Source organism: Manacus vitellinus, unplaced genomic scaffold, assembly GCF_001715985.3.
Source record: "Manacus vitellinus isolate BGI_N305 unplaced genomic scaffold, ASM171598v3 scaffold_13_pilon, whole genome shotgun sequence".
NCBI lineage: Eukaryota > Metazoa > Chordata > Aves > Passeriformes > Pipridae > Manacus > Manacus vitellinus.
In genome coordinates, this window is record NW_021938999.1 from 11,353,598 (window position 1) to 11,377,981 (window position 24,384).

The 24,384-nt window shown below is 38.7% G+C and overlaps 1 protein-coding gene across 1 annotated transcript in view; it reads left to right on the forward strand.

Moving 5' to 3' along the window:
• RELN (reelin) overlaps window positions 1–24,384 on the forward strand; it is a 265,985-nt gene that overhangs the window by 33,485 nt on the left and 208,116 nt on the right. The window lies entirely within an intron of this gene.

Genomic DNA, 24,384 nt, shown 5'->3' on the forward strand with positions numbered 1-24,384 from the left:
CCTCTCATGGTACTTAGTTTTGTTATAATGCATGTGGAACACGAGCGCTCTGGGCATCTGCGTGTCATCCAGCAGACATATATCTGCTTTTAAATGAATGAATACAATGTAAATAGCACATTATTTAAAACTGTATTGAGGAATAATTTGAGAAGGGCTTTGCCTCTGTGAATAACACCACTGATCAACCTTTTGCTCAGCCTTTCAAAGGGAAGAGCATGGCTGGCCCAGGTATTTCATGTCTTATGCAAAAGGCACTGAAAGATTCTCTTTTCTGGAAGAGGTTGTACTGCTGTTTCTTCTTTCCCAATGTAGGCTTTACAAGGTGAATAGAATCTGTTGGAGTAAGCGAGACAGAAAGAACTTAACAATGTGAAATTTTTGGGATAGTTAAGTTACTGGCAAACAATTATCTTGCCATAAAATAGGAGTTTGTATCACATCACTGGGAAGAGCATGGCAGACTCACTAGGCAAGGTATATAGGTCATGTTTAATGACAAAATATTTAAGAATGACAATTAAGCAAAATTTTAAGAACCTAAATACATCTATGCATTTACAAAGTATGTTTGTATTTTTCCCTAAATTTGTAACTTCGCTCGTAGAGCAGGGCTCTTACAGTGGATGTTTTACTGAGATACATGTCAAAGTAACGTGATATATGACAGGAAGAAAGTTGTGGCCTTTTTTAACTTGTCAAAGGTCATTCTCTGGCTCTTGATGTCTTACATTCAGTCACTGTAAGATAACCAACAACTAAACTGGTGGTATGTGCTTTCTGCAATCCAGAAGAAGCTCCAAACCTGCAGGCTGGAAAAATACAAAAGCCAAAGTGAGGCAAAAGCATTCATGCAGAGTCAAAGCTACTTCATTTTGCTTGTCAATACAACTTCTCAAATATCTTGCCTGGGGAGATCTGATGCTCTGCCTTGAACATGCCTCCATCTATGTGAGGGAAAAACGGCTGCCATCTCTGACCCTTTTTTTTTTTAACTTTCTGTGGGTAAGCTGTAGGGTCAGTTGTGTTACAGCTGTTAGTTATGAAATATTTTAAATAAAAGTCTCATTTTGCTGTTTTTCTTTGCTACCTCCTAAACTTGTATATATATTGAAAAAAAAACCCGTCTGAATGTTTCATAACAGATGATGCTCATGTGCAGTGTCTTTGAAGTCACAGGAAAAAGTGAACAGTGAAGGAAAAATGACAATGGCTTTTAAACTTAATTTTATATGAATGCTCAATCCATGAGGTTCTGATGGCTCCCAGGGCTGAGAACTACATAAAATTTTCCTATCTCTACTTTGCAGTGAGAGATGAGAAGGCTGGCTGATTCCAAAACACATTTAGCATGTAAATGATACTCTTTTTAAAATTATTTAGTAGTTTCAGAAGTTAACAATATTTTAAAATCTACCATTTGCAGTAGAAAAACAGAGTAGTCTCCACAGTATTTAATATGTTGTTTAGTAAAATAGTAGGTGAGAATGACATTGTTTTGTTTTCTGAAGAAAACATAAAGCACTTTCTCCAGAAACCCTGGATCCATTTGTTGTGTCATCATTTCCAATCAATAAAGAAGCTGTTTCTCCTTTCCAGCAAGTGATTGTGATACTCAAGCTAGATTTACCTTGCTGGAAATTATTATGGTTTTTTAATGTCAAGGACTAGTCAGGTTCAGAGACCTCGATTCAAAGATTTATGTGGTTTATCACAGATTAGATGGGGGGGGTGGCAAAGCTGGGCCTTTAAAACCTGGAGATAGTAATATTCTGAAATTGGGTTGATAGTGGTTGCTTATGGTGTAGGGAGGAATATTTTTTTCTCCCTTGCAATATTACCATTGAAATGGTCTTGTCTGTCTTACACAGGAGGTCACGCTAGATTATCATAATCTTCCAGACTGCCTGATAATATGAAGTCTCCCCAACATACATATATCTGTCTTCTGTGCTATAAGTTACTGTGTTGTGGCTACAATTATCTTTTAATTACTCAATTTAGGAAGTTACTTGATGGAGACACAATCATTGTCACGTATAACAGTTAACCACGTCAAGAAGCTTTGAGGAAAAAAGAAAATATTTTAATTCTAAGGGTTATGTTCTCTTTCCTTATTAGCCAAAGAAATAACTCCTGGTTTCCTCTGTGGGATTAGACTGACATGAAGCTTGCCGAAATTTTTTTTTGGGAAACTTTCTAACAGTTTTTTTAGGGAGAAATATGTGTGCTTTTGGGCATAAAAGTTGCCTAGTAACTTACCTGGTCATAAATATTAATGTTTTGTCCCAGGCTGAACCATTGTCTGGGTTCAGGTTAAGGTAAAACTAAAACTGTAAAGCTAATATTAGAACTGGGGTAAAATGTAAGTGTGTGCTTGAAACTTCACCAACCAACCTGGGAGGATCCTTTAGCAAAGAAACGATCCCGAATTGTAACTTTTTAGAAGAGCGTTTCTTCCTTCTTTAGATCCCCTGATACAACAGATACCCTCCATTGCATCTCTCCAGTATAATTTCCACTTTCCTCTCCTGATCAGTGTGGTGTGTACCTGGGAATGTTCCCACGTCCGTCAGCATTGCCTGCTGAAGAGCAATCCCCCTCTTTGTCTGCCCTTTTCACAAGCCACACTGATACCCCTCAGTGTTATTCACACCCTGTCTCTGGAGACATATTTTGGACTCCCGTGGGATCTCTTTATCCATAAATGTTCTTCCCTTCTTCTGTGCTTGTCTCTGAGGCTTGTTGTTGGTGTTTGGTCTTTTTTCAACAGCTTGGATCATCTAGTTGTGCTCTGGGGTTTATCAGCCCACCAGGACTAACCTCCCATACAGCCAGGATGTCCATACAGTCACTTAGGGGCTCTCACTGCTTGATTTGTCCAAATATATGAGGGAAAAGTGGGAGGCAGTAGTACTAAAAAAAACATGTTAGAATGCTATAAATGCAGTGGTGGGTTTGATGGGAATGATTGTTTGCAAATGAGACTAAGGATAAATGGTTTGGTGGGTGGTAGGGGTACCACTCTGTACCTTGACCTAAGTACAAAAATACAGCTTGGCTTCTCCAAAGCCACATGCACTGGAGAGAGAGGAGCACGGGATCATGTCTACAATTAAAGGAGAAGATTACAGCGTAATCCCCCAGCAGCGATAAGGAGCGCTGTGAGCTGAGGACCCGAATCTGTCTCATTACACAGGATCATCCTGGCTGACAGGCTGGTTGAGCAGGCAGATATGCTGGGCTGTGCACATCAAAGCCTGCCTTTGACCTGCCACTCACACTGCATCTCCACGCATTCGGGTTCTTCCCAAGGCTTTCTGGCTCCCTGGTAGGTTTTCACATCATGAATACATGACAAATTATATTTAAATTTGGTGTAATTAGTTTCTTACAAACTACAGTGGAAAACATAAGCCTTTATAGCTAAGCCCCAACCTCCCTAATTTTATGCAAAATCATAATTACTACAGTGATGTTTACCTTTTAATAAACATGGACTTAACAAATAATTTTGTGATAACATTTGGATATGCATTAATCTTCCAATCTAAATTGGAAAGGTCCTCTCAGAAGTTCATAGGCTATATTGCGGTGGAGACAGTGGATTCCAAGCTCTTATTACACTGGAAAGTTTTGCCACAAGCCTAATTGGATAACAGAAAGTTTTTGGTTTATTTTCTGTGTAGATTTACACAACTTGTAATTTATGACCTCTTAAAGCAGATGTCTCTATTCTACTGTGACCTCATAAACTGCTCAAGAAATTTAGGTTTTTTTTAACTCTATGGGCTACTTCATAAGAGACTATGAGAGTGATGTTACCTGATAACCTTTTAGTGCCTGAACTTGTATCTGCTAGAAAGGAAAAAATAAAAGATGAAGTATCATATTGCAATCTTTCCTCTTTTGCACTTCTTTGTTTCTGTACTGTGAAGATTTAAAACAAACAAACAAACAAACAAAAAACCCAACCAACCAAAAAAAATGCAAAACACTCCCACTAAAATAGTTACAAAAATGCTTTGAAATATGGTGAATAATAAATTTCCTAGAGGAAATCCTGTGAAGACCAATCACCAGAAATAATGTAATGCCAAGTAAATGATCTTATACTCTACTTTTTTTATATTCTATTGCCTTTTGACAGGATTAAGGCAGCCTTCACATAATCCTCTGCTTGGTATTTTGGTTACATATGTGTTTGCTTAGCAGAACAAACCCAAAAATCCCTCTCAATTTCTAGACGAAGGATCATTTTGATCTAGCTCTGTATGAACTGGGAATTGTGGAAAAGGATAAAAAGTGGTTTCCAGGTCCCATGTTCCCTTTGACTGAGCAGCCTTAGGACAGAGTAACTGTAGGTGGATGTCATTGGTGATGCTGCTTGCTGTTGGTTTCATCTGCAGATGAAGAAGGAAAAGTGAGGGTGGCTGGGTGGCTGAAGGACACACACAGTGTCAGGTTACCACAGAAAATGTGCCCCAGCTCTGTCAGAGCATCAGTCTGGACCATGCTTTGGAGGCATCCGAGACTCCCACTGCTCCTGGATGAGGGGTGTGGTTTTGAGCTTTCAGAGGCTTGGTTTTGTCATCAGTTTATGTTCAAACACTGATGCTTCTGGGACAATGTTTTGCTTTCAGATTTTGACAGATAAAGGAAAATATCCCCCACTAACATTGTGAGATGGAAAAAGACCAACTGTTGCATTTTGCTTGTTAGGTGAGCCTATAAAATTGAACCCCCTGCTCACTCTTTGCCTCTCTGTGCTTGTTCACAGCTCTAAAAAGTAAGGAACAGTCAGTAAATGACAGCTCTTAAGAAAGTTTTCAGCTACGTACACACTACTGATCTTGAAGTGCTGTTTTGTAACTCACTGAAATTGCTCTAGATCCCTGGTTTACTTTGTGACAAGCCAAATGGGCTCCAGGACCCTCCCTTCACACCAGAGATACTTGCCAGAAACCAAACAGATGGTAAACTAGGAAGAAATGACCCTCGGCATTCTCATTAGAACAGTTGGAGAAATTTTAATAAGCCCCCATTTGCCTTGTGCTGTATCTAATACCCTTTGAACTGCAATTTTTTTTTTTTTTTTTTTTTGCAAGTCAACTACTGCCATGTATATTTTAATGGGGGTTATCAAATACAATTTGCCCAGAAGATGTACCAGCCCTCTGCCGCTAATTAGTAAAGTTTAAATAATCACTGAGTTCTGGAATAATTGGAAAGAAACACTGTTTTTTCTGCCAATGCATAATTACCAATTAACAGGAAGATAAATGTCTGTATAGCAGTCATATCTTGGAGAATTTGTTAACAATCAATTAAATAGTGAGTTGGTGCCAAACTGACATTGGTCAAGAAAGTTTACATTTGAGTTTAGTTTTAAGATACTTCCCCCTACAAATGGTACGTAAAGAAACCATAATGTTGATAAAACTTTCAAAGTATGTGTGTCATGCTGTTTAATTACTACTTAAATAATCTTCATGGCCAAAAGTTGACCATTTCTACAAATGATTGACTATCATGTGTGCCTTGTGGAAAGGGTTTCAGATTTATTAACACAGCATATATTCATTATCATAGGCAGTAATTACCCATGCTTGCCTGACAAGGAACTGTATCCCCAAATATTTTAACTGCTGAGGAAGAAAATTCCCCACATGTAATTGGATAAGGCAGACAGAAGTTCCCCAAAGTTGGAGGAACAAGCTAACCAGAGAGGGAACCTACACAGAAAATACTTAAACTGGCCTAGTTTTAGTTTCTAGTTGAGCCCAATCCAATCACCCTGAAAACTTTTACCCTTTTCTACAGATACTCTTGAACTTGTCAGGTTTGCCTTAACCCCTACCATGGCAGCAGCAGCTCTTGGGCATCAAAATCCAATTTTGCCTAATCTCTTGAGGAGCTCTGAGTTAGTCCACAATTTAGTATTCATAAAAGTGAGTGATGATGTCTGCTCCATAACTTATTTCAAATATCTTTGAAGCATTATGAAGATGACAGATGAAAATACCTCAAGCTTTTAACCTTTGAAATATACCTATGGCTTCTGCTAGTATCTGGGTGGTCCAGGTTGAAAAGGAGAATGAACCTCCATGGAAGTGGCACGTGTAATGTTTCTTGTATTTGTTAGCTCTGAATAGTGGGTGCAGGTGGTTGTTTAATGCTACAGACAACACTTAATGCTTTGCAGATGAGATCAGAGGTGATCACTGCATTGGAGATGCAGAGAAACGTTTTCCAGTGTGGCAGTGCTTGTAAAGGAGCCCCTGGAGTTTTTAAACAAGAAAATGCCTTTAGAAATAGTTTTACATAGCCAAATCCAAAGTGCTAATTGATGTGTTGGGGCCAATTTTGGTCCAATTTAGCAAGTACATTTATTCAGCAGTGATGTTTTTTCAGGTCTTATATACATCCATTTTTTCCCCCTGGGTGGCCAGAAAATGGTATGGGGGAAAGTTAGAGCATAACTGAATTTTTTAATTGCATTTTAATTTTTTATAAAATACATGTAGTAAAGAACTAAGGTAAAAGTTTGTGACCTGATCAGGGTTTTTGCTACCTCATACCTCTGAGAAGATCCTGATCCCAATATAGTAAGGATTTAATTCAAAATATATTAAGAGATTAAATATTCAATGTTAGGTTTTTTTCTATACTAATATTTATTGAAAGTAATTTGTAACACTTTCTAAACTGTAAAAATTGTAGGTCCTTTTAATAATGGAAAATAATATATAAATAGATACACACAACCCCATATTTATATAGATATATGCATTTGTTCCTCACTCTCCTTTTTTCATCCTATTTTCAAGTACCATGTTCAACTGGTGCACTTTGAGTGCTGTTAACAGCCATATTCCAAATTTTTATTTTTTGTAAAAAACTGGTGCCAGCTGGAAAAGGATCTGGGTATACTGGGTGACAGTCAGCTGAACACGAGCCAGCAGTGATGGCCCAGATGGCCAAGAAGGCCAGTGGCATCCTGGCTTGTGTAAGAACTAGAGTGTCCAGAAGAACCAGATCACTGATTGTCCCCCTGTACTCAGCACTGGTGAGGCCTCACCTTGAATCCTGTGCTTGGTTCTGGGCCTCTCACTACAAGACACTGAGGTGCTGGAGTGTGCCCAGAGAAGGGCAATGGAGCTGGTGAAGGGACTGGAGCGCAAGTCTGAGGAGGAGTGGCTGAGGGAGCTGAGGGTGTTCAGCCTAGAGAAAAGGAGGCTCAAGGAGACCTTATTGCTCTCTACAACTACCTGAAAGGAGGTTGTGGTGAAGTGGGAGTCATCTCCTCACCCAGACAACTAGTATAATAGGACAAGAGCTAACAGCTTCAAGTTGTGCCAAGGACGGTTTTTGTTGGATATTAGGAAAAATTTCATCACTGAAAGGGTGGTTAGGCATTGAGAGAGGCTCCCCAGGGAAGTGATGGAGTTACTATCCCTGCAGATGTTCAAAAAAGGAGTAGACATGGCACTTCGTGATATTGTGTAGTGCGTATGGTAGTATTTGGTTAAAGGTTGAACTTGATGATCTTGGAGATCTTTTCCAACCTTAATGATTTTATGATTCGAAATCTTGCTTTAAAATCCATCTTCTCTAGTTTTTGTAGGGGTAAATTAATTTTTGGCATGGATTAGAGAAATGTCAATGTATGACTCAATTATCTTTTCTTGTTATTTTATTTTCTTATATTATTTTCTTAACAATAACATTTGTCCTATTTGCTCAACAGTTAGAGCATGATCTCTAAAGCAAGGACTTTCTTCTTTATTATTCTGTACAGACATGCTGGAACAATAAAACCCAATCTTTACTGTTCATGACTGTTATTATAATGTGGATAATAGTGCATAAAAGTCAAGGAAAAATGAATTAAGCCTTCATCGATCGCACTAACAATAACAAAATACTTTCCCCTCTAAAAGATGTTGCCATTATGCTTTGAGAGGTACATTCAGCTGTATTGACAGGCTGCAGTTGCATGGTAACTTGTAGTAACAGAGGTAACTTTTAACAAAGTAGGGGAAAAGGGCCATCACCTGGAAATTCAGGGCCATCTTAAAACTGCATTCTGTGTCTGTATGTCTCAAGAATATATTACACAAATGTTCCCATGGCTGCATGAACTTCACACTGCCAATGTGCCTGCCTGCGTAGCTTCTTGTCCTGAGCCTGTTTCTGTGATGCCTGATTGTCATGTGTTGTGCTGTGACAGTCAGTCAGAGCCCCTTCTTCTGACTTTCCTGTTGTGCCAGGCCTGTTATTTTCCCTGCATTTTGTATTTCTCAGGAGGCGATGGCACATTCAAGCTGAAATTGCTGGGCTCTTGGACTTCATCAATTAAGATGCATTGAAGCCCCTTGCAAATGTGAAATTTTATTGGAAAACAGTTATTATTGTAATTTCACAGACAAGTTTGTAAACTGATTTCTGGCATATTATGACAAGTAAATGTCGTGATCCGACTGCTTCCCCCATATCTGGCAGTTTATTGTATTTCAAAGTGGAGTTGATTACATGTGGTAAAAAATCAGGCTTATGGGAAAATGGAGCCTAAGAGACCTCTGTTAAATCCTGATCATCACCTGTCCTACTAGTTGATTTCACTGTTTGCTTGTCTGTTATCAGTGTTGTGACTGATAATCATTTGTGTGTTTTCAGAGATGGTTCATATGAAAAATCTGCTCCAGGTCTGCTAAAAGGAATATCCCAATTTTCAAGAATATACCAGTGGAAGGCAATTGCTGTTTGTAGGGAACGATTGGTATGGTCACATCTTTATTGGATGCTAAAACATGTGAACTAGAGAAGGAGGTTACCAAGCTCATGCTGCTGTGAGGCACAGTGGGAGCAGGGCCAGCTCCTTGCTCTCTTGGTGCACAGAGGGAAGGGCAGAGCCATCAGCAGCAGTATTGGTGGGTGGAGAGAAGAAGGGATTACGCCTCTACATGGGCACAAGTCATGCTTACAGCTTGTGCCACAGCTAAAACAGATATTAGCTGATTACAAAACATTGATGAGGTCAGAAAATTTGAGGTTAATTTAACGTGACAGTTGTAAAGAATCTAAAATGCATTTGCTTGTATGCGAGCGACACCTCACAGGAGTACAAGTAAACCCTGAAGTGATTTCAGTCCAGTCATCCTTGCTACAAAATCTCCAGGAAGAAAAGTGCAGAACTTCACATGAAGTCCTTACTCCTAGAGGTAGGGTTGTTCCTCAGTTCTACTCTGCTGGATTTTATTACTGAATAAAGTCCATTATTCCAGGGTGATCATGTCAGTCCAGGTGTGACTTTGCACCTTATTTTTAAAAGTTCTTGAAAGAGAGGAAGAAAGAATGATGATTTTTAATTTCTTTAACAAAATATATGTGTTTATAGTTTAAAAGTTCATCCATTGCTTGAGTTTAATTATTTTCGGTCACCTACTGGACCTACTGTTGTATGAACACTGCTTTTTGCTTCTGAAAAGAAAGAAAATATGCCTTTTAGCTCAAAACAATAAATTAAAGGTATTGAAAGCCTTGAACTAGGAATTATTTACATTTATCAAATGAATCAGCCTACTGGAATTCTTGTCTCATTTCAACTCCTAGGAGAAATAATACAATTATTAAAATCGGTGCAGTCTGTGACCAAAGCAGTTGTATCGACATAAGCCTTAGCTTGAGCTATTTGAATGCTTGAAGGAAAAAAATATGCAGGAGAAATCCATGAGTTACACAAGGACTCATTGAAGAAAAGTAAAGATACTTAGCAGCTGCGTGAAAAGGTTGTTTTGTGGGGGTTTTTTTGGTTGGTTTTTTTGGTTGGTTGGTTTCTGACAACCTCCCCCCAATGAAGTCAAATTGAATAGCTGAATGTTGAAACATCTCGTGGTGTTTTGGGAAGATGTGATTTGAACCAAAGCACCCTTATTAAGCTCTAGTTTATTTAAATAAAACTGTTTAAGCAATTACTTGACAAGGCTGTTTTGGCAGCATTACAGGAAGTGTTGAAACATTTTGCATAGTGGATTATTAATAAAGTCAGTATTTTGCTCCTCTAACACTCTGAGATTTGCTATATGTCTGTTTCTGGATAAACTAGTGACACAAATATTTTGTGACACTGGAGTCATGCTCCAGTCATATGGCATCACAGTTACCTTGACATTTTCTGACATACTGGAAGGATGATGTAATTATTAGAAGGTTGAATAAATAGATGCTGACAGCATTAGCTGTTAAGATGAAGAATATGAACATTAATGAAGTCTAGATTAAAAAAATAATCTTTAAGAGCTGTTTCATCCTGCAAGTTTCAATTTTTAGAAGGATTAAGTTTAAATTTTTAATTTTGATGTGAGTAGTGAATTTGTTGAAATATTCTATCTACTTGCTCAGCACATATATATATTAAGCTCATAATTTTCTCCCTGTAAATGAAATTTTGCTATTTTTAGATTCCATAATGAAGGTCTTGGTAGAGATTTCTCCTGTTAACTACTGATTTAAATTTATCACTGAACATGTAATAAGTAATATCACAGGCACTAGTGACCAAACAGTAGTCATAATTCACTCAAACAGGCAGCTTTGTGATAACCTTTGCTTAAGGAGGTCAAAGATGTAATGAACTCTTTAAAAAGTCTTTAGTCATAATCTGCCACGAGTTCAACCAAAATAAACTTGGATGTGCTTTAGCTGCAGTTTTCCCTGAGACTATCAAAGAGGTGTGTGCTAGTTCTAATGGAAGTTTGGGTAAATATTTACTCTGAAGAATGTATCAAATAAATGTGATAATCTAAAGGACTTTTGCTTAACATGAGACAACTAAATGTTTATTTGTTCTCCACTGAAATATACTGACCAGGATATGTAAAATTCAAGAACATTTTCTATCCTGGAAATATTTTTGAGGAATTAAATTACAGATTTTTTACATTTTTAATACCAGAAATGTTTAAGGTTTTCTTCTGTGCTTTACTCCTAAGTGGATCTCCTCAGCCTATTTCTGAACATCTTTTCATTAGGAGCTTCTGTTTTGCTGTGTGTAACTTGGGGACTTTGGCTGACTGGCTCAGGCATTCACACACATCAGTGCTTTCAGGCACCCCATTTTCCAAGGACAGAGTGAGGCGCAAAATACTTCTGAGGATGCAATTTTCTGATGCTAGCTGCTGTTCATCCAGAGGAATTTTGAAAGACATCTGTCATATTCAGTTATGGCAGGGTGTTGTTGTGAGCACTATACATGAAAAAACCCTTGATTCAGGGAATTTATAGGGTGGAATAGATTGGCTCATGGAGACTGAGGGACTTTTTAAAGTAGAACATTTTACTGCTATTATATTCTGATATAATAGCATATGAAGCATTTTAAATTTAATTGATTGGGATGTTCCTTAGAAATCTAGCTTTTAAGATCTAAACTGTCATAAGACGTATAAAGTTTGTTAAAAATGTGCAATCGTTGACAGGAAAAAAGTTGTCTGCTTCAAGTAGGTTATAAGAATATTAGACATTTAATACAGAGAAGTTGGTGGTGTGGTATCTCTGGCCCATAGCCAAGGGCTTCCATCTGGTAAATTTATCATCATAGAATGGCCTGAATTGGAAGGGACCCTAAAGACCTTCTAGTTCCAATGCTCCTACCATGGGCAGGGACACCTTTCACTAGACTAGGTTGCTCAGAGCACCTGAGCAAGTGTTCAACCTGTCCTTGAACACTTCCAGGGATGGGACATTCACAGCTTCTTTGGGCAACATGTTCAAGTGCCTCACCACCCTCACAGTAAATAATTTCTTCCTAAACCTACTGTCCTTCAGCTTGAAGCCATTCCCCCTTGTCCTGTCACTACATGCTCTTGTAGTCTCCCTCCATCTTTCATGTAGGTTCCCTTGAGGTGTTGTAAGGCTGCCACAAGGTCTCCCAGAGCCTTCTCTTCCCCAGGCTGAACAGCCCCAACTCTCTCAGTCTGTCTTCATAGGAGAGGTGCTCCATTCCTCAAGTCATCTTGGTGGCCCTTCCCTGGACTCATTCCAATGGGTCAATGTCCCTCCTGTGCTGGAGACCCCAGAGCTGAACACAGTGCTCCAGGTGGGGTCTCATGAGAGCAGGGTAGAGGGGCAGAATCCCCTCCCTTGACATGCTGCCCACACTGCTTTTGATGCAGCTCAGGACACAACTGGCTTTCTGGGATGCCAGTGCACGTTGCTGGGCCATGTCCAGCCTCTCATCCACCAGCACCCCCAAGTCCTTCCCATTAGGGCTGCTCTTGATCTGTTCATCTTCCAGCCTGTATTGATACTGGGGGTTGATTAATTACTTGAGTTAACATCCAAAGCATAAATTTACAAACTGATCAGAAGGAATGGACTGTGGTGTTTGCCCTTTAAGTAAAATGCTCACAAAACTCTGACGCTGGTTAAGAGCCGTTCCCGTCCCTTCCCCAAAGATGAGGTAAGGTTAGCTCACAACTGGTTAATTTTCTTTGGCTTTTCTGTGACTGAGCTTTACAACATTGACATTTGTCAGAAAAATATGGCGATTTAAACTGTGTATTTATGAATAATGACCTAGGGAATTTCGGTATAGTTCCAACTCAGTTTTGAGTGTAAAGCAATAATTGAATTACAGATTTTTCCAATTAAGAAGGAAATCCAGAATTTTGTTTTCTGACATAAACTATTTCAGAAGAAAATGTTGGGACTTGTATGAATTCCTGATTTTTTCCCTCCTATCCTTGTCTTTAGGAAGGCAGATACTGACTAATTAGAGTCCCAAGCAAAAATGTCACCCTAAAGAGATTTAAAAATGTCAGCTGGGCCACAATGTACATTCAGGTATCTCAGAGTAGGAATATCCACTATAGCCCCCTTATGCTCCACCTGGGGTCAGATTCAACCATTCATATCCACAGACCTACAGCAAGGTTCCCTATGCCATCACCCCGTTTCCAGCACCTGGCAGAGGAGAATATGGAACCCCATCAGGTCTGGTATCTCCTGGATGCCTCAAGCATCTTGGGTGGTACTAGACATCAGTGTGTGGTAGATACAACTGGTGACATGTGGGGATTTAATGTCCTAAGGTGGACACGCGTCCCATGCCATGGGCTGATCCGACCTCCATCATCTGCGAGGAGCCCAGACCCTTCAGTCATGCACAGGCACGTCTACACTGTCTCCACCTGGACTGAGTCTCACCCTGGCTTTTCTCCTTCAGAGACTCAGGGTATTGTCTAGTTTTGGTAACAAACAACTTCATGCCAGCCTTGGGAGTAGCTAAAGTGCAGCTATGGTTTCCTTTAAACATAGCTTTGAAATTACAGGAAGCAACTTTTTTTAATTTAATAAGTGAATTTATTTAAGTGAAGTTGTATTTAATATCATCTTGTTGGCACAGGGTAAGAAAAAGGAGGAAAGGTTACTGTTAACACGGTTTGGTTTTATGCTGGCTGTGGAATTTGTGCTATTGCAAACCCTCTGAAGTGCTTTCTCAAAAGCTGATGTAGAAGAGTCTCGCCAGGACAAGTGGCTTTTCATGCATTGTTTTATTGACTCACATTTGATGGTTTCTCATGTGTATTTAAAGGCTGAATTCCAGTCTCTAGGGAATGACTCAAAAAGCATTTAATTTTGAACTGAATTGATTTGCAATTTCTAGCAGAGGCATCTGCTGACCGGTTATGAGAGGGTCTTGGTTCTTGAGTACTATCTATTGTAATTTTAGGCATGCTTTATTTTGAGCTTCTGTGCTTAAACTAGATCTTTTATTATAGATAAATGAAATGAAATATAAATTATCTTCAAAAACAATGCCAGTTATTTAAAAAATCCCACCCAACTATGAAAACATTTAAAGTAGTGCTCACTTCCATGAATCACAATCTAACAAAAGATTCTGTTTTGTCTTTATTTTCATTGTCTTTCTTAACTGAAAAAATTACCTCCTTGTTTTACTAGTAAAAGAAAATGTACCATATTCCCACTACTTTATTTGTCACAAAAAACCCAAACCCCAAACATCCTGAAGGCAAGTAGTTGCACCAGAGAAAAAATACATGAACTCTGGAGTTATTAAAAATGGGATACAGTCAAGTGGATATTTTCAGAGGAAATAATTGAAGGCATGGTTTTATGAGTTGCACAAGCCACATGAACAAGAAACCTTGTTTCTAATTTCACATGAATGTGTGAACTATTATAATATTTGAATTATTATTATTATTTTTGAATTAAAACTAAATTCATGAAAACTTAGTAATAATTCTAAACACAGAGGAACTTGGACTTTAAATCTCCATCCCTTTTATTTGTTTATTGAAGTGGGTTTTTTTTAAAATACAGATCTACAGTTTTCAGAATATCAAAGTGAGAAGCTGTCAATCTAATTAGAGCAGTGATGGCATTCAAGAAAGCAAAAACTGATAACATAGTTGGAAGATATAAGTCGTTTAAAAATTATTCTAATCAAGGCAAAATAGCTTAGAGTCTTCATAAGTAGATTTTGTATTTTTTGTACCCTGAAGACAATTAATAAATCTGAAGCATTTCAGGAAACCAATGTAATGGAATGACCTTTTATGAGAAACAGGAGGGATGGGAAGAAAATACATGACCATACTGCAGCTAGATTTTTATTAAAGCACTGCTTCATCACTTCATATGCAACTAGAAAAAGTACCTGCAGCAGCATTTATTTAAACAAGTCAGACAACATTAAGTTGAACAACTGTTAATAAATATTAACTTGACTCTGTGGTAGAAGCAGTGATTCCTACTCACATAAAGTACAAGAGAAACAGTGAATACTCATTTGATGTCCAGGTAATACTTATTTTTGGCAGCATGATCTATATACTACCTATTTGTATAGGCACATTAGCACAAATCTGCTTAATCATGTCATTTTCAGTGTAATTTGAGCTTTGCTTTGGAAAAAATAAATGAATGATTATGGGGATGGTCCTGTGCAGGGTTAAGAGTTGGACCTGATGATCCCTGTGGGTCCCTTCCAGCTCAGCATATTCTGTGATTCTGTGAATATTACAAGTTTTTAAAAATGGACTTCTGACATTAGGAGAAAGCCTGTAAACTGTAAGTAGATTTAATTTTCTTTCCTTTAAGAGAAGATAAGTTATCAAGATATCAACCTCAGGGCGTGACCACAATTTAAGCTCAAGGTTATTTTCAGCAGGCTCTACAGTCTGGGGAGGTTTGGCCCATTTTGACACCTGACCCCCCTGGTGCCAGTGAACCATCCCCATGAGGGAACCTTTCAGTTTGGCTCTGGTCCCTGGTGCTGCAGGAGCCATGACAATGATGCTGTAGCTTGAATGTCTGTGGATTTAAGCTCCATCTTAAAGCTGGTTATAGTGGTTTATCTCCTAAATTCCTATTGCAAAATTGTTTCAATGCTTCATTTGCCTAGTGATTAAAAAGCATCTAAATTAGAGTAAATTTATTCAAGTCCAGTTTAAACCCTTTGTTCTTATAACATGGTTGTCCTTTGGCTTAAGCAGCTCCTTAACAACCCCGTGATATTTAGTGATAGCAGTCATCCTCTCTCTAAACAAGACAAGCTCTTTCTGTCTCCTTTTGTGATGTATTTTACATTCTTCTCATCATCCTAGTAGTCCTTCTCTGCAGCTGCTCCAGCCTAAGTTAATCTTTTTTGAACACAAGCGTTCATAATTGCACACAATAATTGAAGTGATGTCTTAGCAATACTTTACCAGCACCACACTAATACTTCTCCCATCGTTACTAGAAATAATCGAGCTGATACATTCTAGGGCAGTGTTTGCCTTTTTTCAAATTGATAGCTCATTGTCAAACACTGACCAGTGTGGAGTGAGCTTTCTCCTCCTCAGTCATTTCTAGCTTACAGCTGAAAGTATTCTTGTTATTATCTAAAGTGCATGACCTTACATGTTCTACAAGAAGTAAAGAATCCGCTTTATGCACTTCTTTTCCCAGTTAATCATACTCTGTTTAAAAATGTGCCTAATTTCTAATTTTGATGTGTCTCATTTGAGCTTCCAGGAGCTGTTTCTTGCTATGTCTTTAGTGATGTGTCTGAAAGTCCTTTTTTGGGGATATTTTCTTTATGTTGGGATAACTTATCTACTGAAACCAAATCACTCTTTAATTTCAGAAGAAAGAAGCTATAACCTATAGAGATTGAACACTGAGTTTTTGGTGTAAGGAGTCACTTTTATATCCAAGTAGAAGATATAAGGTAGATTAGGGTTTTTTTCCAGATGTTGGCAATTTTCAACTTCCTTCTAAAAATGTGAACCCCAGCAATATGTATTCTAGTAGCCTTAGTTTATAGAATCATAGAATGTTTGTGTAGGAAGGCACTCTAAAGACCATCTAGATCCAAACCCCCAGCCACAGGCAGGGACATCTTCCACTAGACTAGATTGCTCAAAACCCCATCCATCCTGGCCTTGAACACTTCCAGGGATGGGACATCCACAACTTCTCTTGGCAACCTGTTAGAGTGCCTCACATCTAATCTAAATCTACTCCGTGTCACTTTGAAACCATTCCCCCTTGTCCTGTCACTACATGTCCTTGTAAAAAATTCCTCTCTATGTCTTTTGTAGGCCCCCTTTAGGTATTGGAAGGCTGCTATAAGGTCTCCCTAGAGCCTCTTCTCCAGGCTGAACCATCCCAGTTGTGTTCCATTTCTTTAACTAATAATTTTTGCAGCTTCCTCTGGACTCACTCCAGCAGATTCATGTTCTTCTATTTTTGGGAGCCCAGAGGTGGACGCAGTACTCCAGGTATGGTCTCACCAGAGTGGAGCAGAGGGACAGAATCACCTCCCTTAGCCTGCTGAACAAGTTTTTATTTGATGCAGCCTGGCATCCAGTTGGTTTTCTGGCCTGAGAGCATACACTGCAGGGTCATGTTGAGATTCTCATCCACCAGCACCCCAAAGTCTTTCTCCTCAGGGCTGCTCTCAATCCATTCTCTGTCCAGTCTGTATTTGTGCTTGGGAATACCTTGATGCAGGTGCAGGACCTTGCACTTGAGTTTGTTGAACTTCATGAGCAACTTCATCTGCCAGTTTCCTCAGGACCCATAGATATGTCTCATCAGGTTCCATGGACTTGTACACCTTCAGGTTCCTTAGATGGTCTCTAATGTGACTTTCTCTCTCTGCCACTTAAGTGATGTGGCTGGAGCACTTACTAGTGAAGAACAAGGCTGTGGCACTGGTCTTGTAACCACATGCTGATTCACCAGAGTGACAAGAGTGTCAGGTTGGGTGCCTCTGTACCTCTCAGAAGAGAGTCACCTACTAGTATCACCTACCACCTTTTCTTACTTGCACTGGTTGTTAGACAGGGAGCACATGGGGCTGCTTTACTCAGTTCCAGCATCTCTCCTGATATGGTGGGTCTTTCTTCTTCAGTACTACAGAACTACAGCAAAGTGGTTCTGCAAGGACACCTCAGGCTTCAGGGAAGTCTCTTCCCCCTGCGGGTCCTTGCTTTGCAAGCTTCCCTGTCGCCAGAGGTCTGTTTTGGGGATGGGGTCTGTTTTGTTTTGCTCTACTTTTAAGGTAGAATCCATTTACCAAATGCTTTTTTTACCATATTCCATGTGACTAACCTGAATCACAATTTGTTCCCAGCTGGCCAATGTTTATATCGTTAGAAAGTGTCACAGTTGGTGACTTCAGATCTGCCAGATTCCTGATGAAAATGCTGACTAACATTTCATGACAATACTCATGAAAGTGCTATTTAATGATGATTTATAAGGGACAGCTGGCCTAAGCGATTCAAGCACTTAATGTCATAAATGTATGTTTTTGTTATTGTTTGGGACAACTTTTACATATATGGATATTGTCTTTTTAAGTAAAGTGCCTCAGGAAAGGCTAAAAATTCTGAAACTAAATTAATCAGAGTTGAAAATTAAAACAAAAAGTTTCAGAATATTCTGGATACAAAAGTATTATTTCAGTGAAAACAGATTCTATAATTTTTCTACTCTACTAATTAACAACGGAGAAGAGTAGTTATTATGTGAGATTCCAGCAGTTCAACAAGAATTCACTTGATTAATACATGCAGAATAATACATGTTAGTAAAATACTGTTTTCCTCTGAGATCCCATTAAAAATTTGATCAAAGTTTAATTACAACATAGACCAGTTATGTTTAGATGACACTGAAAACAACAATGCCCTTCAAATAATGGGAATGAAACAAAAGGAATCAACAATCCTCATCAGCCAAACTGGAATTCTGCAGATTTCAACCAAATGGCTGAACAATATAGAGAAAAGTGGTCTCTTGGTTATGACACATTGCAATGAAGGGATATTTTTCATTCTTCGTGGGTCATTCTAATTCCAGAAGTCACTTAAGGACTTGACAGGTTTGTACAAAAGCCCTTGGATTTTGTGAGCCTTTCATTCTGAGAAGATCGATGACAGAAAAAACCCTGACTGCTTATGCTGGATTTCATGAACCCTGGTGGTTTGCCTTGGAATTAGCTGCTTGATGCTTTTTTAGGTCCACTTTTTCTCAAGAAGGAAGGTGAAGATAGCTCTGTTCCTGCAGTCCTGTGGTGAGGACTGTCATTTGAGAGCTACTTGAGGAAGAAGATTGAAGGGATGGCTTGTAGAGAAAATGTGAGCAGGGATATTTGAGGTCCACAGAAAGCATGGAAGCAGGCAGAGTAGAAAGACTGGGACAGTGGAGGTTGAGGGGAAGGAGGTTTGCTGAAGCAATTAGAATGAGGGAGAAGTAGGCATGAAAACAGAGGAACTAGCTGTTCAAATGAAGCTGTTTAGATCAAACTGTAAAAAATTAACCAAAGAACTTAGATGTTGGGTTTGGGGGAGGTAGAACTAACAGTTTGTTACAAAATGCATGGAAGTTTGTAAGTCAGCCTTCGATTCATGGTCAGCATTCCTGGAATGTACTGCAATATGTGCCATGGCTCCTTTTTTAAATTAATGTGACACAATCCTGATCACACTGTTGATCCTTCAGAAGGGAGCAAAGAATAGGATGTTCTTTCTTTGAGTAGTTATAAGGAAGAACTGCATGACCACATGTATCATAGCTCAGTAAAGCTCCATGGGAAAAGCATAAGCCTCAAAGCAGAAGTACTGCTATTCTTACTTAGACCGTCTGACCAAAGAAAGGCTTTCATTCAGGAAATATCATCTGTACAGAAATCACAGAAGTTCTAAAATAAGGTTTTCTATGATATATTGGATTTTAAAATGTATTTTATGCACAAAAAATGTGTAGTGGTGGAACAACAGGAGCTACAGGAAGGAAGCTGTGATCAAATTGGTATATTCTCTTGCAGAGATTCAATTCTAACAGGATAAAGTTATCTTATACTGTACAAGGTGATTCATTGTCCATGTAAGAAGACCTATACTGATATGAAGCTCTACAACCATACTTGTAGAGATGTAGCTGTTTAACTATCTCTTTCTTGTCCAGACACTCTCAGGCATTTCAGGCTCAGCTTTGAATATAGTCATGCGTTCATTTTTATGAATAATACATCACGGAAAACAATCCACTTCAGCAGCAAAGGTTTGTTTGTTTCATGAAGTATTTGTCTTGAGGATTATTTTCAGCTTTCCTATACTAATCATTTGCTACCTTCACAATTTCAAAACACACCAGAGAGCACCTGCCTCACCCAGTGCTTCTCAGAGATCTACCAATACAGGCTCCCCAGGGAACTGGTCACAGCACAAGCCTGACAGAGTTCAAAAAGCATTTGGACAATGCTCTTGGGCACGTGGTGTGACTCTTGGGGGTGGTTCTGTGCAGGGCTAAGGATTGGTCTCAATGATCCTTGTGGGTCCCTTCCAACTTGGCATATTCTGTGATTCTATGACTTCAATTCAGCATTTTTGTTGTTCCTAATGTTCTTCTTTGGTCAGTTTTTCAGTAAATCTTACTTTTTTCCTACTTCAAAAATAAATTAAATTTACTGGGGTATCTATCCCTAATGGTTTGATTCTCCTAAAATAATCCATCCATATTACATGTCTCTGAAAATTGCCATTTGCACAAAGTGAGTGGAATTAGTTATAAAAATATTTAAAATTTCTGAATGCTACATCTACAGTGAATGTTGGGAATTTATTTTAACTCATAGGCTGTGATCCCTAGAAGGTCTTTTTTTTTTTTTTTTTTTGATAGCACAAAAAAGGTGCCTGCTAGCAAGAAAAAGATTTCTTTCCTTTATTTTCTTGGAAATAGCTATATTGTAGGGCTAGCCAAAGGGAATCACAATATTTTTGTTGAATATATTATTTTTTTTGTGCTCCATAACCCTTATTATCAAGGAATGCTTGAAATTTTTGAGCAACTGAATGGGTCATAAGTTATAGGTAGCCTTCTGTGGAGCCCATCACAGGCGCCTATCTCTCCATGCTGTTTTTAAAAGGAATGTAATCATTTGCTGTGTGAGGACTGACTCATTAAGCATCTAAAGTACAGGTTCAAGTGGTCTGGACCATACCCGTGGGAGTTATCAGGGGCTGTAACACCTCAAGTGTTTACTCAGTTTTTATAAAAGTTTTACAACTTTATATATTCTTATCAGTAGTTGAATTAAACAGCTGAAAGCTAATTTGGAGCTGCTCACAGAAGTCTAATTATTCAGAGAAGTGATTTCAGCATAACCAAACTTAACTATCTTAAGATAGCTAGTTCAAGTGGTATCAGTTACTGATATGGGTTTGACAGATCTGAGCTTATGTCACACAGTGTGAGGGTCTATGTACTTCTGTGTGATAAAATGCTTTTGGTGCATGATAAAATACTTTGTTTCCTTAATTTGCTATTTTAAAGAATCTCTTCAATGTATCACTTAAGAGGGAACAAGGGAAAAAGAAGCATTCAAAAGTTGGAAGATCAAATTGATGGGTTTTGTCTTTTCATCATTATTATTTCTCTATGGCTGTTTATTTTAAGCTTAGATGTAATTTCCAAAGAGCTATCTGTACTCTGTACTACACTGCATAGAGCTGTATGTATCACCCTAAAAGAATAGTACATCCATACATACCTATATGCAAAATATTGGCAGCCCTCGAGCTTTTGATATATTGCCAGGACAACCTGCAGCTCCAGCTGTGCAGTGTTCGTATTTCAAAACATTTAAATGAAAAATGGATGGAAAACTAATTATGGAACTTATTTCAAAGTGCAGTATGGTGATTCATTGAGATAAATTGCAAAATAAAGATCAGGGAGTGTTATAAGTGTGGAGTACGTAGATCCATTATAGCCACAATCAGTGATCACAGGTGTTCTACCATGACTATTTTTTGGGGAAGCAGGACACAGGTGTTTCCCACTCCTTCATATCTTTGCTCACTTGTAGATGTGGAGCATCTTCCCCAGGTGGCCACCGTGGTGCTGTCTTCAGCCTCACTGTGGAACAGCCATGTCACCATTTGGATTCACTCATATGACACAGCTTCAATCTACCAAGAAGCAGTTTAAGCAATACAGTATCCTTTCTCAACGATGGTTTGGGATTGTACTAAATAGTTCTCTGTTAGTCAGCTTTAGAATCCCCTATTCATCCAGATCAAACTGTTTGGCAGTTTGTAGTTTGTAGATCAATTGAAAACTCCCTAGTCTACTCAGATTTGGCAAACATTTATTTACCAGAAATAATCCTGTTATATACTAGTTTATCAATGAGCAACAAGATTCAGAAACACTAACTCCATTCATAAATCAATAGATGCCTTCCAAGAGAAACATCAGTGTCAGATTAGAGAACATGGACATGTGGAGAAGGGCTGATTTTTTTTAAGAGCTGATATTACAGTGTGAGACAGCAAAATTACAACTGCAAAGTATCTGGAAGTCCCTGAAGAAAACACCTCAAATAGCATACATGGCAGTGCTTAGATTAGTGTAAATTAGGAAACCTGCTCATTTCCTGAACTGCTAATCTGCTTTGAACAAGAAAAAATGTATTTGAGACCTTGAGATGGAAAGTTAAATGTCTCCCTTTGTGACACACATACTTTTTTCATTATTGCAAAACAATAATGAAGGACGGAACCTCACAGTAGGGCTGCAGCTCTTCAAGGTATTTTTCTTGTTAAGGGCAGATTAGCATGTCAAAAAGCAGAGCCATGTTTTATCTATATATTTTTAGCCTTCTCTTTATACATTAATGGGACTGCTGCTCCCCAGCATAAGTCCCTTGGGTGCTACTTTGACTTAGCGTATTTTTTAAATCCTTTTAAAACCACAGTAAAATCTTGGAACATTTATCCTCCTACAGTCACAGTGGGGGGTGTCAGCTAGGAGAGGATGGCTTTCAGCTAAATGTTCGTTCATGGAACTGAGGCAAGCAAGTTTTAAGATTAAATTCAAGCATCTAGTTCAAAGACCTGCAACAGCAGCAGCTGGGATGCTCTGCTCACATTCATCCCCCGCTTCTGGAGTCCAAATATTTTTCCCGTTTCCATCCCAGATCTTTAAATGCAACTCAGATCTCTTACCTGTGGTGATTGGTTTGATGTTTTCCTCATCTTTTCATAGGTCTGGATAAAGCTTTCTTCTTTCAACCATGGGTTTTAAGATCCTATATTGCATGTGAAATGACTGCAGAAGATTAGCCTTTACCGTTTAGTCATAAAGTGCTCTTCTGAGGACAAAGACTTCAATAACAGAAGTTTCAATTGACATTGATAGTTTACAAGAGGGTTGCTGTTCTTGGTAGCTTGCTTTTATTTGCCTTTCTTGTATCTGATGCAGAAGTGCTTTTGCATATTTAGGATTGTTGATGTTTTGTCTAGAAGTAAATTTCAGGCAAAGGAATGAAATGCAAAATTTCTTGTGATTCTCAGCTGACCATATATGTTGTCAGATAGAAACAAAAGTGAAGTGTTACAATTTTCTGTCTATTGTATCTATGTCTTAATATATACTCTATGTCTGGGGGCAATGCACCAGATTTTTTCTGATGGGTGATTGTTTTTTGTCACTAGAGTTAAAAGTAGTAATTTGGGAATGAATTAGTAAAATAATTTGCTCTCCCTCTGACTTGTTGGCTGTGACTATTTTTGCTTATTTTGATGTGTAAAGTTTTGTATTTAGGTTTTGTATCCTGAAAGTTTTGCTGCTGTTCATGTTTGCTAGCTTGCAATACATCTTCTGAGGAGTTTTCTTCTTATGGGTGCCAATCTACCTTCAGTGGGCAGAAATTCAGCCTGCTGGCTATGCTGCTCTTCTCTTTAGCAATACTCTCAACATTATATTTCATTGCTGATCAGTGGAGGAGAGGCAGCATGAAGTTGCAAAGAAGGGGATCATTGCACTATTTAAGATAAACCAGGAGGCAAAGTAAATTATTGCCCATTTTACCAGGGAAAGGGAACAACCGCCAGACTTTTTGTTTTGTCCTGTAGCAATCAAAAAAAGAGATGTTAAAGTGTATAGAAAAGAAATTGTTCTTTTTCTTTTTTTTTTTTTCAAACTCCAGCTTTGCTGAGCACCTGAATATCAGAACTTCTGCTTCTCTTTCCCCTGTGCATTTCTCTGGTGACAGCGATGTGACACTTCATGGTCAGGGTATCATCACCTTGGGAGTCAGCGAGGTGCTAATGACTGACACTGCTCTCAGCCACACTGGCTGTCACCTCTGGGCTCCCTCTATCCTCCCATCCTGCTGCTGGTTCACAGCACCTGAGGAGCACATGCTCTCCCTTTCAGGAATGCTTTTAGACCACTGCCAGCCTGACAGCCAGGGCCCCCCCAGTTTGGTTCTCATATGCTATAAAAACTGTAAATGTAATCCATTCTTGGCTACAGATAAGGCAAATCTGGCAGGTTTTGTCCTGACACATTAGAATATTTGTGGAGTATACAGGTGGTGTGCAGGACTGTGCTTCCTTCCACTACTAATTTGATACAGACAGAGATACTGGTGGATTTTAGCCAGCAGTGTTGAATTTCAGTATAGTTTCAAAAAAATAACTCCTGGAGTTTGACAGTTTCAGTTGAAATTTCCGCATTCAACCCACCAACCCATTCTTTCAGTCCCACTTCTTCCTTACTTCTCCCAACAACTTGACTGGTAATTTCTCTACTCTCCTCAAACCTTTGCAGAGGCTGAACATGACCATGTTGCCCATTATGCAGCTTTATTTACAGTTTTTATTTTTATAGTTATGAATTCTGAGGAATTTGTAACTCTTTTCTCAACTCCCAGAAAGGCAAACCAGTGCTCCTGTGTCACTGATGCAAACGTCTTCACTCCGGATCAAAGTGTTACGGACACTATAACTGGTGTTTACAACTGGCACATGTTCTAGTGGTTGGCCTTGTATAAATGCATGAAGATAA